Raw genomic sequence first — 15,161 nt, forward strand, 5'->3', positions numbered from 1 at the left:
GTAAATATGGATGCATACTGCATTATGCATCAATTTTTTATATGTACGGCTAAAATCAACCAAAACAATGGTTACATAACTTGTTATAGATGCATAACTTTGTTATGCAGATACATAACTTGTTATGCAGTCGAAAAAATGGTTGCATAATTCGTTATGCGTCTGCAGAATGTGTTATGCATCGTTTTTGGTGACTGCATAATGGTTAAGTATCAAGTTTTCAAAAAATTTCCCTAAAATGAGGATCACCTCCGATTTTTTCGTTAAAAACAAAAATTTGATATTCTTGTTTGTACTCGTTGCATAGCTCTTTTAAAAAGATTTCCAACGATATAAAATTTGTAAAATTCTAAGGCGCTGATTTTTAGATATGTTATGTCCAAGTTGCGCTGCCAATTATACCCTTGAAAAAGATAGTATGCATAACGAGTTATGCCTGAAAAAATAGTATGCATAACCAGTTATGTATTGATTCATATAATAATTTCATATAATTATGGGTGTCACAGTATACAGAATTAATTGTGGGCCTGAGAACGAGAATATTATTTTTTTTTGGGACTCCCCCTAATTTCCCTTTATCTATATATTTGATAAAATTGAGTAAATAAGTTTGTGTGGCGTGCTCTTTTTTAGTTCCTAGAATTACTGGGAGTTAAAACGACAGAGGAAATTAAAATAAACCATCCAAATAATATTTATTAGTGATGGTAATAAACAATGGAGACTACCGGTCCAGTCATCAATGTTGAGTGTTAAGGACGTTGTTAGTAGTATCTCGTGATATGTCCTTTTGGGTGGTCATCCGTATCCATGGATTCTTATTCATATGTACGGGCCATTCGCTAGGGTCAACTCTTTCAATGCATATATCTTCAACATGCGAACTTGTTACACCATTGGCTAAGCAGGGACTACGTGTATGCTACTCTAACGGTCGTGAATACGTAAACCCAACTAGAATAGTGTGCTCACTCTATGCTCCATAACCATTACGGCACGGAATGTGCCAACACTTACTGCCTTCGGGTTGTGCAAGGTGTGGACAGGCCGGCGTAAAAACTATGTCTAACTTTCGGGAGTTAACTTTGTCTCCTACCCTACCTGGTACTTGTTACTGGAATTGAGTTTTGGTCTTTGGTCTTGGTAATAAACAATGAAGAATATGGGATTACTAATTCGTTCAAGAATGTTGTGTACGATAGGTTTATAATTCTAATGTGACAATTTGTATGAAAGTTTAATTGGGGAGATTTATGAAAGTTTAATTGGGGAGCTAATAGGCTTACTTAACTGTGGAATAACATCTTGATTATAATATGGTGGTGGTGTTGGTGTATATGGAAAGATCGAAATAAAAGAATTTTCGATAACAAAAAGAAATTTTCGGTGTTCCTAATTAGATATGTCAAATTCCAAGCTTCATTTTCAACTGAGTTGGGTTTTACATGTAGGTGAGTTTTACGCTCGTCCAAACCTCTTATCAGTTCAAAGTTAGAGATTCCAAATATTTGGGATCTACTCAAAATTGATACTCCCTTGATCCCACAAGATGGGTCTTTCAGGTTTTTTTCTTGTCTAAAAATAGTTAAGAATTAGAAAAGTAAAAGAATTCACTTTTTGTGGGACGACTGTAATACTAAAATGTAGAGATAAAATGATTTTAACAAATAATCATATCCTATCTTCACATATAATTACTATCTCGAGTTTCCACGGATGAAAAATATAGTTAGACCAGTATATTAGGGATAAAGCTAACTCATAACATACAACCATGGTACGCAGTTGCTCACCCAAGTCACCTAGCTCCGAAACTTGTTTATTGATGGTCCAACCTTTGTTCAAGTGCCTAATTGCATTTTGAAAAGTTTTTTTTTTTTTTTTGAATAAGCAAATTTTATATTGAAAAGAAAAGGCAAAGCCAAAAAAACTGAGACGAAGCTACAAATTACATATGCAGTACCAATTCCAATTGTGTAAAATTTGAGTACTGTCGACAGACTTGAATGTTTCTACATCACAGATCCATAAGAAAAGGGTCTGCTTAATATAAACAATTAAGTCATAAACAGTTTTAGCTCTTTCACCAAACACTCGACTATTTCGATCCTTCCAAACATTTCACATAACAGCGTATGGGAACAACTTCCAAACCATCCTACTTCTTCCACTTAGAGCATCCCATTCCCAAGATGCAAAAAAACCCCTTATAGTAGTAAGAATCGTCCAAGAAATGCGAAAATCTTTAATGAAATAATCCCAAATTTCAAAGGTGATACTGCAGCGAAGAAAAATGTAGTCTGCAGACTCTGCGACGGAGTTACAAAGGACACAAGCATAGCTATCCAACTCTACTCCTCTATACCTAAGCATGTCTCTAGCGGGAAAAGAGTTATTAAAAATTTCCCAACACATAAAACTTACTTTGGGTGGTATGTATTTTTCCCACAAATATTCGTGGAACTCGCACTCTTGAATATCTCCATCCAGCACGTCGTAGCATCTCTTACTGCTAAACTTTTCCCTCATTTCTATCTCGTCTGCACTTTTGAGCAAAACTGGAACATCACCCAACTCTCTCTGTAAAGAAGATCCCATTCGAGTTGTTCATTCGCATTTGGCGCTCTTTTGGAAACAGTGCCAACTTCCTTGATGTATCATTGTTTGAGGGTGAAAACAGTTTCTGCTGATTTCGGTAATTTCTTGTGATGTGGGTAAGACACAAATATAAACCCTAAACAATGTACTGCAAGGGAGTACTTTAGATTCAAGATATCAATCTGTACAATTCCGGCCTAAACCAAGAAATGGTCGTTCCAGACTTGCTTCGGTCACAAAGTGGGGGAGAAGGGTTGGTTTTGGGGAGGGAAGCGAAGAGAGTGTTGAGACCAGAATAGTTGATTCTGGAAGAGTAATTGTTTTGTGACTTGTATCAGAAAGTGGGAAGCTAACAGATGGGAAATCTAGCAAACGTTTTCTGAGTGTTGTATGCTCCTGACCAGAACTTGTTGTTTGGTGGAAATAGGTAATGCCTATTTATACAATTCGAAGTGAAACGTACTCTGGTCTCATTAAGAAATGGAAAACGGGTGAGTAAATGGGAGGAGGTGGTAACCGGTAATGCTTGGAATTAATGTTCCATAAAAGAAAGCGTTTCACCATTACTCCCTGTATTTACTAACCGCCTCATCTTTATGAAACTTCCTAATAACGAGCGTAGTGTACGCCGCACGATGTAAACCGCCAAACCAATACCCAATGAGCATCCCCCAGTTTGTGACATGTGTTGATGTCTCGAGTGTTTTCGTGGAAAACATGTAGCATGTTTTTGTTGTCTGGCAAGTTGAGCTTGGGAGACTTGCCGGCTCGGTGGTGACCTTCAACGGTCGAGATTTTGCATCTTAAGAGGAAGGTAGCCGTTGATTATTGCAACCTTTCGTTTGATAACCAGTGGTATGAAAGTATGATCAGTATGGCTTTAATATGGCCCAGTTTAGGCGCGGACAAAAGTTAGGGTCTTGGCTTTGTTTAGGCGCGACCAAACTAGGGCCAAAGGTTTCCATGCGTTAGCTGGTAACCTTGGACGGCTAAGATCTACATCTTAGATGAAAAAGGGGGTCGTTGATTGTTGCAGGCCTTCGTTTTGGTAGCCGCATAGGGAAGGCCGACATGGTATGGCGCGGAAAGGTGGTTGGCATGCCATTGGCACATGTGGCATGACATTCCTTGGCGTTTCCAAAACTAGGGTTTTGGGCCAAAGGTTACTATGCGTTGTTTGGCGACCTTGGACGGCTAGGATTTGCATCTAGGATGGAAGGGTGGTTGTTGATTGTCACACACCTACGTTTTGGTAGCTGCATGGGGAAGGACGGCATGGTATGGCGCGGCAAGGTGGTTGTCATTCCATTGACACATATGGCATGGCATGCCTTGACGCGGTTTGGCGTATCCAAAACTAGGGTTTTGGGCCAAAGGTTACCATGCATTGTTTGGCGACCTTAGACGGCTAGTATTTGCATCTAGGATGGAAGGGTGGTTGTTGATCGTCGCACGCCTTCGTTTTGGTAGCCGCATAGGGAAGGCCGGCATGGTGTGGCGTGGCAAGGTGGTTGGCATGCCATTGTCACATGTGGCATGGCAATCCTTGGCGCGATTTGGCGTGTCCAAAATTAGAGTTTTGGGCCAAAGATTACCATGCGTTGTTTGGCGACCTTGGACGGCTATGATTTGCATCCAGGATGGAAGGGTGGTCGTTGATCGTCGCACGCCTTCGTTTTGGTAGCCGCATAAGGAAGGCCGGCATGGTGTGGCGCAGCAAGGTGGTTGGCATCCCATTGGCACATGTGGCATGGCATTCCTTGGCACGGTTTGTCGTGGCCAAAACTAGGGTTTTGGGCCAAAGGTTACCATGCGTTGTTTGGCGACTTTGGATGGCTAGGATTTGCATCTAGGATGGAAGGGTGGCCGTTGATCGTCGCACGCTTTCGTTTTGGTAGCCGCATAAGGAAGGCCGACATGGTGGGGCCAAGGACAGTGACCATGATGGTTTGGCATAGTGGGGCCAAGGGTTTGGTACGGTCGGCTTGGCATGGTGGAGCCAAGGCAAGGTGCGGTTGGATTGGCATGGTGGGGCCAAGGGTTTGGCATGCCATTGGCGCAAGATATGGCTAGCATGGTTGGGGCCAAGGCAAGGCGCGGTTGGCTTGGCATGGTGGGGCCAAGGGTTTGGCATGCCATTGGCGCATGGTGCAACTATCATGGTTGGGGCCAAGGAAAGGTGTTGTTGTCTTGGCATGGTGGGGCCAAGAGTTTGGCATGCCATTGGCGCATGGTGCGGCTAGCATGGTTGGGGCCAAGGAAAGGCGCGGTTGGCTTGGCATGGTGGGTCCAAGGGTTTGTCATGTCATTGGCGCATGGTGCGTCTAGCATGGTTGGGTCCAAGGAAAGGTGTGGTTGGCTTGGCATGGTGGGGCCAAGGGTTTGGCGTGCCATTGGCGCATGGTGCAGCTAGCATAGTTGGCATGCCTTGGCGCGGTAGACGTGGCTGGCATGGTTGGCATGCCTTGGCGCGGAGATGTGGCTGGCATGGTTTTCCATTGGCACAGTGGTGCGGCTGGCATGGTTGGCATGCCTTGGCTCGGAGATATGGCTGGCATGGTTTTCCATTGTCACAGTGGTGCGGCTGGCATTGTTGTCATACCTTGGCACGGAGATGTGGTTGGGATGGTTTGTAATTGGCACAGTGGTGTGGCTGTCATGGTTGGCATGCCTTGGCGTGGAGATGTGGATGGCATGGTTTTCCATTGGCACAGTGGTGCGGCTGGCATGGTTGGCATGCTTTGGCGCGGTAGTATGAGAATTAGGGTTTGGTATGTACGAAGATGATGTCGGTCAATATTAAGGGTTCTAATGTGGAACATGACACATGTATATAGAAAAAAGGTACCCTGGTAATTCTTACGTAGGTATGTTGAATGATTCAATAAGTGCGCTAGTGGTTGTAGTGATGTCATGTTAGATGTAAGGTTTTACGATTTTAACCCTAAGCTAAAAACCACCATCAACATTAAGTCCCCTGCTTAGCTCGGAACAGGAGTATTATTGTGAGGTAAGCATAAGATGGTGACAGGCTAGGACAAAATCGAAATGGAAAGTCATGAAAAGATGGTCAGGAAGACCCGACAAACCTTTTTCGAGAGGTAAGGAGAATTCGTGATTCTTGTGTTGGCGGCCTTGCGTAAATTCTACTCGTCGTGTTGCTGGCTAGACCTTGAAATGGTAGAGGCGGTTGGTGGTTGAGATGCAGACTGTCGGCTTGGCTTGGTCACGCATCATCTTGGATGGGCTAGGGAACGCGGAGGTGATGGATTAGCGAGTTTTCGGTGTTGGTGCGGCTTGAGCGGAGCTGCTGGCGTTGGTCGGCTTGGAATGGGAGTCGCAGGCATTGGTCGGCTTGGAATGGGAGCCGCGGGCGTTGGTAGGCTTGTAAAGGGAGCCGCAGGCATTGATCGGCTTGTAATGGGAGCCATAGGCGTTGGTCGGCTTGGAATGGGAGCCGCAGGCGTTGGTCGGCTTGGAATGGGAGCTGTCAGCATTGGTCGTCTTGAAATTGAGCTGCTTGCGTTGCTCGGCTTGGAGTGGAGCTAGCTTGAGTTCCTTGGAAGGATGACGACTGGCTTCAGTTCCGTGGAAGGATGACGACCGGCTTCGGTTTCATGGGATGATGGCAACTTTGTCTGAATTAGGGTTTGGCATGCCGAAACCCTAATTAGCGCCCTTTACTAGAATCGCTGTAGAATTCTCGTACGAACTCGGATTTTGACGGTCCACCCCTCCATTCTAAATGAAAAAGAATTTCCTATCTCCCTTCGAGGGAATATTTAGGTTTTGAGGTAGTTCGGGAGGTGAAAACATCTCGACAGTAAAATTCAGGAAGAATTACGGGCCCATGGAATGATGGAAGCTTGCTTTAGTTCCATGGGAAGATGATGACTTTCTTTGGGAAGATAACAACTTGCTTCAGTTCCCTGGGAAGGTGACGACTGGCTTCGGGAAGATAACAACTTTCTTCAGTTCCCTGGGAAGGTGACGACAGGCTTCGGGAAGGTAACAACTTGCTTCAGTTCCCTAGGAAGGTGATGACTGGCTTCAGGAAGATAACAACTTGATTCAGTTCTCTGGGAAGGTGACGACTGGCTTCAGAAAGGTAACAACTTACTTCAGATTTTAGCATGATGCAACTCTAATTAGCGCCTCTTATTAGAATCGATTTAGAATTCTCGTACGAACTCGGATTTTAACGGTCTTCCCCTCCATTCTGAACGGAAAAGAATTTCTTATCTCCCGTCGCGGGAATATTTAGTTTTTGAGCTCGTTCGGGAGGTGAAAACAGCTCGACAGTAAAATTCAGGAAGAATTGCGGGCCCGTGGAATGATGGCAGCTTGCTTTAGTTCCGTGGGAAGATGATGACTTTCTTTGGGAAGATAACAACTTGCTTCAGTTCCCTGGGAAGGTGACGACTGTCTTCGGGAAGATAACAACTTTCTTCAGTTCCCTGGGAAGGTGACGACAGGCTTCGGTAAGGTAACAACTTGCTTCAGTTCCCTGGGAAGGTGATGACTGGCTTCAGGAAGATAACAACTTGCTTCAGTTCCTTGGGAAGGTGACGACTGGCTTCGGGAAGGTAACAACTTGCTTCAGATTTTAGCATGCTGCAACTCTAATTAGCGCCCCTTAATAGAATCATTGTAGAATTCTCGTACGAACTCGTATTTTGACGGTCCGCCCTCCATTCTGAACGAAAAAGAATTTCCTATCTCCCCACTCGGGAATATTTAGGTTTTGAGCTTGTTCGGGAGGTGAAAACATCTCTACAGTAAAATTCAGGAAAAACTCAGGAGGGATGTTGCGGGCCCGAGGTGGCATAGTCGCGCCCAGTCATCCATTTCATGGAGCAAGAAGGAATCTTTATTTGTTCAAATTCTAGAAACTCCGTCCGCATGAAAAGAGATATTGACCTTCTTCTGTTTTCTGTTGCTCGTACGGATCCGTGCTTTCGTCTGCAGTGTCTCTCCAGTGGATTCCAAAATTTATCAAACTCCATTGCATTTTTGGGACGTATGGATGTGGCTGCGTTTTCGGTCCATCCTTGATTTTAGGTTGTTTAGTGCCTGGACCCTCTGATCACGATTACAATATGTTGTGGATGCTTGTATAGGTCGAAATCATCCGGAAACACTGTATGAAATAGATGAGTTGGGAGATGTTTCGTTGGCGATGTGCTATTATCAAGTCTTCAAGGACTTGGTTCCAAGTGGCATCCTTCGAACCATCTTCCGAATCTTGGACTATCGTATGGAATGGGATATGGTGAGCAGTCCCCAGTTATGCTTCTGTTAGATGCGATGGCTTGGCCGAATATGTGAATGTATCTTTGTGGCGTGCATTTGGAGTCTTCGGTGCACATGTACGGCTTCATGTTGAGAAATTCCTGCGGCTCGTAAAACTTCGACAATGATGATGTTGAAATCAAAAATTACCTGGTTGAGGGGAGTGAAAGCGTCCCATGTTGGTAGTCCCCATGTGTAGCCTACTTTCATTGCATCTCCTTGAATCCACGTCCACGGGATTTGATATAAGCTTATCGTACTCTTCTGGATGTGACACTGGGGTGATCAGAATATCACATGATGAAATATCCTGGATAGTGAAGTGGTAGGAATGAGAGAGTTATGTTGTTTATCATGGCTCCCTCTTTTTCTTCAAGAAAATGTTTCATCCGCGTCTCTGGAGTTATCTGATGAGTCTTTGATGGTCGTCGGGATGGACTGCGATGAGCAGTCCCCAGTCGCATTTTTCTTCAGCTTCTGAAGTTTCTTTCCTCTGAGCAGGCTTGGGATCCTCCGCGGCCTTGTAAAGTGTTGAAGGCGTCTTCTGGACAGATAGGTGATGATTTTCTTGCGCTGCACCCTTGAAGATTAGATGATCTTGTTGTGGCTATGACCTTTTGGTTGAACGTGTCTTCTGAGCTTTGACAGTGAAGGGATTCTGTGTATATCCTCTGTCCCCAGGTATGGTTTACATGTTTCCATCTTGTATGGTCAGTGGGTTGACCATGATAAAGACATCACCATCGTGCGTTCGTACTGGTGATTTTGTTACTTCTTCCACGTGGAACTTAAAATATGGAGGAGTACAAGTTACTTTTGTAGTTTACTGTTGTGGTGAAGCTCTGGATGGTATCAACAAATGAGCGGCAAAAGTTCTTGGTAGAAGATGTAATCATAAGAGACTACATTGTCGTGGTAACAAAGTAGGTTGGCTGGAATTGTATGGCCATCCATGTAAGTAAAAGGATTGGCTGGACGCGTAAGTGAGCAAATTGTCCATGATCACGAGTTTTGGCGAGAATGATCAAAAGGCGGCCATGACTACGAAGGTTAGATGGATGTGATCATGATCCTTGACATGGGGAGCGTGGTGGTACGACCCTTTGCAGGAAGAAACGACGTTGAAGCATCTTGGAAAGGATGTTGAAACTTAAGGATCCAAACGCTGAAGCTTCGGCTTACGATTCTGGAGCATCTTATGGAGAGAACGCTGAACCAGAGCGGCTGCTTGAGCGAGCGTTGAAGAGGAGCGGCTGTCGGAGCGAACGTTGAAGCGGATCCGCTGCTGGAGGACGTTGAAGTGAAGTGGTTGTTGGAGCGAACGTTGAAGCGGAGCGGCTACGTTAATCAGTGTGCTGTCAAACTGGACACCCTTCAAGCGAACAATGGTTAGGAGTCCCCGGTTCCATCTGTCAATCGTGCTTTCCAGGAGAGGTTGGGGTTTGGGAATGACTTCTCTGGTTGGAAACAGCTGCTTCCCTGGTGCAGTGCGGTTGAGGGATGCAAATATGTATTGACGTTGCGCCTACAGAATCTCACATAAGTGTTTCATCATACACTGCAAGATTTTGTGGGAGAAGTCCCCGGAAATCATGCAGCTCTTGACAGAAAGAGAGTCTATGTGAACTCAGGGGGGGTTGCTGATTTTCTTTGCTTCGATTTTGGAGAAGTCGTTCCTGATCTTTATGTTTGATGAAATTAGATTGCTGATTCCCTTCTACTGGAAGTTCAAAAGGCAACGCTGGAAGGATGCAAGCTGCTGGCGCTAGAAAGATGCAAGCTGTTACCGCTGGAAGAATGCTAGTTGTTAGGCTGGATCGGCTTGGAACGGGCGCTGGCTTGGCGTGGACGCTGGCTTGGATTTGGTATGGTGCGGACTATTGGCTGGGCATGGTGTGGACTGTTGGCTTGGCACGGCGTTGGCTTCGCACGACGCTGGCTTGGCATGGCGCGGACTTGTTCTTGCGGGCCCAGTTGCCTCTTTTCATATGTAGCTCAAATAGGAAATCATTTCCTTGTTCAAATTCCAAAAGTGTTTGATAGACACATTTTTATGTCCGATTTGTCTCGATTCTATATATTGTTAGGGCTCATTTTTGTGCTTATTATGGTGTTTTATTTATTTGTTGGTATTTTTGGCCAATAAACATTTTTGGAAAAAATTGGCTCGAAAAGTTGTCGGAAAGCACCCGGAGGACATTTGCTATTCGGACTCTCACTTTGGATGAGGGGTAACCTAATTACTAAGGGGAATCCCATTTCCAGGAAGTTTCTAATCGCACCCCTACTCTGGATAAGGGGCAACCATCTTCAACATTTCAAAAATCAGGTTTTTGGCGGGAAAATAGTGCAGTAAAGAACAGTTTTGGCAATCGTGATTTGAAGGAGTTTGAGGTCGATTAAACCTCTGATTTTCATAGGATAGACTCCTTATGGGTCTAGGAATCTGATATGGGTGTTTAAATCGATTAGACTGAGCTCAATCGACGGATTTTTTCTCACAACAGAAAATATGGAAAGTCACGTGTGTGACCTGTTTTAGGGAATTTTAGAGAGATTAAAGCGTTGTAAACCTTCCCAAAGATTTGTATCTATCTAAGGAAGAGTTTAGAATAAAAAGGAAAGCTCAGAAACGCGTAGAAATTCTAAAACAAGAAATTGCCGCAACTTGGTCGTGAAGAGAAGGAAAGAGATTTTGGAAGATTTGGGAGAGATTTAATTGGTATTTTTGATATAAATAGATGTCTTGGGTCATATAAAAGAGGTGTCGAGAGTTTGGGAACCTAAGGAGAGCCAAAGAAGAAGAAATCAGAGCTTTACCAAACTCTGTTTCTGCTGCTGCTGCTACTGAAGAAGAAGAACGCGAAGAACATTGACGCACGGTAAACAGTCGCAGAATAGTGTCTTTGTTTAACAGCTGAAGAACATTAAGTTTTTCAGAGCAGTCGTATTCTAGGGTCTTAAAATCAGCGACAAAGCAACAGTTTTTCTGTAACAGTTCCATTGTAACAGCTGTTTTGCAACACCAATACACTGTTGCAAACAGTCTGTGTTATTACTTTTCACTCTTTTGATCATCTTTTGAGCAACAAACACATATTTTGAGATCATGATTAATATGAGGAGCTAAACCTTATTGCTGAGGCGATAGAGGAAGTTATTTTCCAACAAAAAGTGGTATATTCTATTTTATCTTTTTATTTGCAATAATTATATGATTACTTGCCTTGAACTATTATTGAATATGATTTTTATTTGAGTGATTGTGATCTATTTTGATGGAGTATTCTTAGTTTTAAGACTTTTGATGCTTCATACTTGGTATTTACAATTATTACTTTTGAAAATATACTTGTTGCAATATTTTAGAATCAAATTAAACAAGAAAATTGCATAAATATAAGTATTGGTTTAATCACTTTGAACTTGGAAAATAGTGGAATCTTAGCCTCAGTGTTTCTTTTAGTATTGATATCATCTTTGATTGAGTTTGCTATAATTTTTAGTGAGTTTTATATTTTAATATTAGAATTTAAGTCTAATTAATATCCTTCACAAGTCTGAGAATCGAACCACTTTTACCACTATCTACAAATCACATCAATTTTTGGCGACGCCGACGCGGACTTGTTTTTAGGGTTTTAGATTTATTTTTTTATTTTTTCTTTTTTATGTTTTTGGGTATTTATCTTGTGTCTACAGGTTCTGGATCATAAAGAAAATTGAGCCAAGGAGTTTGGTGATTTCATAAAGACTTGGAGCTAAAGATTAAAGCAAAAAGAACAGAAAAGAAGACAATTTTATTTTAGACAATTTTAGTTTAGGGTTTGTTTTTTTATTTAAAAAAAAAACTGTATTAGGGTTTATTATTTTGTAATTTTTCTTATTTTTTTTTTTGGACTTTTGGACTTATTTTTTTTTATTACCCTACGGAAGGGTACTTTAAATATAAACTGTTTGCAGAGAAGGAGGACAATTACGATATTGTCTCTGCACCTTGGGTTCGTACACTAGACATCGGAGTCAGTGGCCCGAGTCGACTACAACCGATTCATCCCCCGTCTGGAACGGGAGGTAAGATTCTAAACACTCGCGAATCCCCTGTCAGCGAGTTACTGGACTCCTTCGTATGCATATATGTTGAGGACTGAATACGGACATTTATTTTTCTAGTAAAGGGCAAGGCCTGGCCATACAAGATAAGGGTTCGGATTTCATCACCGTTCTCTTCTTGCCCGCTTTAGGAACACGTAACCTACGCGAACCTAAGCCTAAAATTTTGACTAGAACGAGACCGATAGGGTAACGAGCTTAACAGGAAAGTCATTCGAAAAATATTGGTTACTCTTTTAAGCATACTTCGAAGTTCTTGACGGTTTCTGTAAGTTGAATGCGTGACTGCCGCCTTGTAATACCGGTGAGGCCTTGGGTATCAAAGCTCCACCGAGCTTCCCTCGCCTCTATTCAACTTACGTTAACTCGGATTGATTCCAGAGGGTTTGCTTAAATTGTAACGAATTCCCGTTCGAAGGATTAGAAGCTGGTCTAGAAACAATCTAAGTGGAGCCATCATGCTTTTTGTTTGCTAGAAATCAATAGGTTTGATTTGGTTGAGTCGGCCTTGATCTGTGTTTGCTTACCTTCCAATTTAGAAAATTCTATTGTATGCCTGAACGTAAAAGAGACGCACTAGGTAGATTTGTTAAAGAAACCTAGTAGTTCGAAGCGTCTCGATTACCTTAATCTAGAAAGTCCGGCTTTTGAAGAGTCTGTTTTTGAACGTTCTTTGACTGAGGAGAGAATCCTGTTGCTCCGATAGCGCCAGAAATGGCAACTTTGAAAGCTTTGTTGAATCCAACTAGGACTACCCGTCCTTCGTGTATTAAGTTAGCTGAAACGGAGGCACCCTATGAACTGAAACCTGGGACCTTACAGATGCTCCCAATCTTTTTAGGGAAAGAAAATGAAAACCCTTATTACCATGTTAGGGATTTTGAGGAAATTTGTAGTACTCTAAGAATTAGAGGCTTAGATGATGATGCTTTGAAACTTAGGTTATTCCCATTTTCCCTGAAAGATAAGGCCAAGTCGTGGCTGTATAGTTTGGACTCCGAGTCAATTGAGACATATGAACAACTTACATCTGCCTTTTTCAATAAGTTTTTCCCTAGGCACAAAACATCGTCTATTAGGACGCAAATATGCACATTTTCACAACAAGAGGGAGAATCTTTATATAGGTATTTGGAAAGGTTCAATGATTTATTATCCCAGTGTCCTCATCATGGTTTAGAAAAGGTTAGGCTAGTTCAGATCCTTTATGAGGGTTTAGATTATTCCACAACGACCATGGTTGAGTCTCTATGCACTGGTGGATTTGAAAACCAAACTGTTGATGCGGCGATGGAATTTTTTAATGAAATCGCCGAAAAAACCCAGCAATGGGAAAATAGTAGGGCACCCCAGAAAACAATTCTTTTAAGTAGAGGAAACGTTAATAGGGTAGAAGGAGGCTATGAATCAGATGCCAAAATTGCTGCTATAGCAAAAAGGTTAGAAGCCTTAGAAGTGGGCCAGACTAGTGGTAGAGGTGGAGCCTTTTTGGGAAGGCCAGAATATTGAAGAGCAGGCCAATGCTCTTTATAATAACACTAGATTTGATAACCGTCAAAAGATTGACCCATATTCAGAAACCTATAATCCTGGTTGGAGAAACCATCCGAACCTTTCGTGGTCTAAGGGCCAAAGTCAAGGTCAGTTTAGTAATAATCCACCCCCCAGGTTTTGGCTATACTAAGAATCCTTCAGGACTAGCTCAGTTTCAGAATCAGTCAGATAAGAAAATCCTAAGTTTAGAGGAATCTCTGCCTTGTTAACTCAGCAAACTGCAAAATTCCAGTTATCCGTAGAACAGAGTCTACAAGCTAGTAACAGGATAGGACAAGAAATATCAGGCTATTTCCGAGTTAAAAACCCAGGTTGGTCTGATAAGTGATTCTTTGAGAGAAAAAGGTAAGTTTCCTAGTCAAACACAACCCAACCCTAGAGGAGTTCATGAATTAGGTGCAAAACCATCGAATCAATTGAATGCTGTTAGAACCCTTAGAAGTGGTAGAGTTGTAGACAATAAGGTAACCATGCCCGATAGTGAACATACTGTAGTTCACCCCTCAGGATCTCATCTCTCAGGACCAGTAGCTGAAGAGACTGATAAAGTTTCTGATGATGTGAATTCGGTTCCTGAAAGGTCTGATTTTAGGCCTAGAGCCCCATTTCCTCAGCTATTAGTACCAACAAAGAAGGAATCGAACTTTAATGACATAGTGGAGGTTTTTAAGCAAGTTACCATAAACCTTCCCTTATTAGATGCAATTAGGCAAATTCCTGCTTATGCCAAGTTCCTTAAGGATATGTGTATGCGAAAGCGAAAACTTAGCGTCCATAAGAAATCCTTTTTAGCTAGTCACGTAAGTTCAATCATTCAAAACACCACAACTCCAAAGTACAAAGACCCAGGTTCTCCTACCATTGCTTGCACAATAGGTAACTTCCGGGTAGAAAAATCTTTACTTGACTTAGGAGCCAGTGTGAACTTACTGCCATTCCATGTATACTTACAGCTAGGACTTGGTGAAATGAAACCTACTCAGATGACACTGCAGTTAGCTGATAGGTCTGTTAAAATCCCTCGAGGTGTTATCGAGGATGTTCTTATTGAGGTCGACAAGTTTATTTATCCAGTGGATTTCGTGGTCCTAGATACCCAACCTGTCCCTGACCCAGAGAACCAGATACCTGTGATTTTAGGTCGCCCATTTTTAGCTACGTCTAATGCGATCATTAACTGTCGAAATGGTGTGATGAGTTTATCTTTTGGTAATATGACTATGGATAGATGAGAAATTTTTAATGTCAAAGCAACCTCATGAGCTAGATGACACATGTGTTGAGGAGGTGAATGATAGAAGCCTTAGTTCAGGAGTCATTACCAACATCTTGTCTGAAGACCCATTAGAAAGTTGTCTATCCCATTTTGGTTTAGATTTTGACGATGATAGACTATTGAACAGGTGAATGCTCTATTAGATTCTACCCATGTGTTAGACACTGATAGATGGAAATCTAGGTTCGAACCGTTACCAGTTTCTGAGACTACCCTAATTCCCTTTAGAAGAGCCCCCAAAGTTGGACCTTAAACCACTACCCGATACTCTAAAGTATGTTTTTTAGGCCCATCTGAGACTTTACCTGTGATTGTAGCTTCCAAT

At 42.5% G+C, this 15,161-nt stretch overlaps 1 pseudogene; it reads right to left on the bottom strand.

The window, feature by feature from the left end:
• Positions 1-13,084: 13,084 nt before the first annotated feature.
• On the bottom strand, positions 13,085-13,184 carry LOC113354675 (annotated as a pseudogene).
• Between the last annotated feature and the right edge of the window lie 1,977 nt (positions 13,185-15,161).

Source organism: Papaver somniferum, chromosome 2, assembly GCF_003573695.1.
Source record: "Papaver somniferum cultivar HN1 chromosome 2, ASM357369v1, whole genome shotgun sequence".
Taxonomy (NCBI): Eukaryota; Viridiplantae; Streptophyta; class Magnoliopsida; order Ranunculales; family Papaveraceae; genus Papaver; species Papaver somniferum.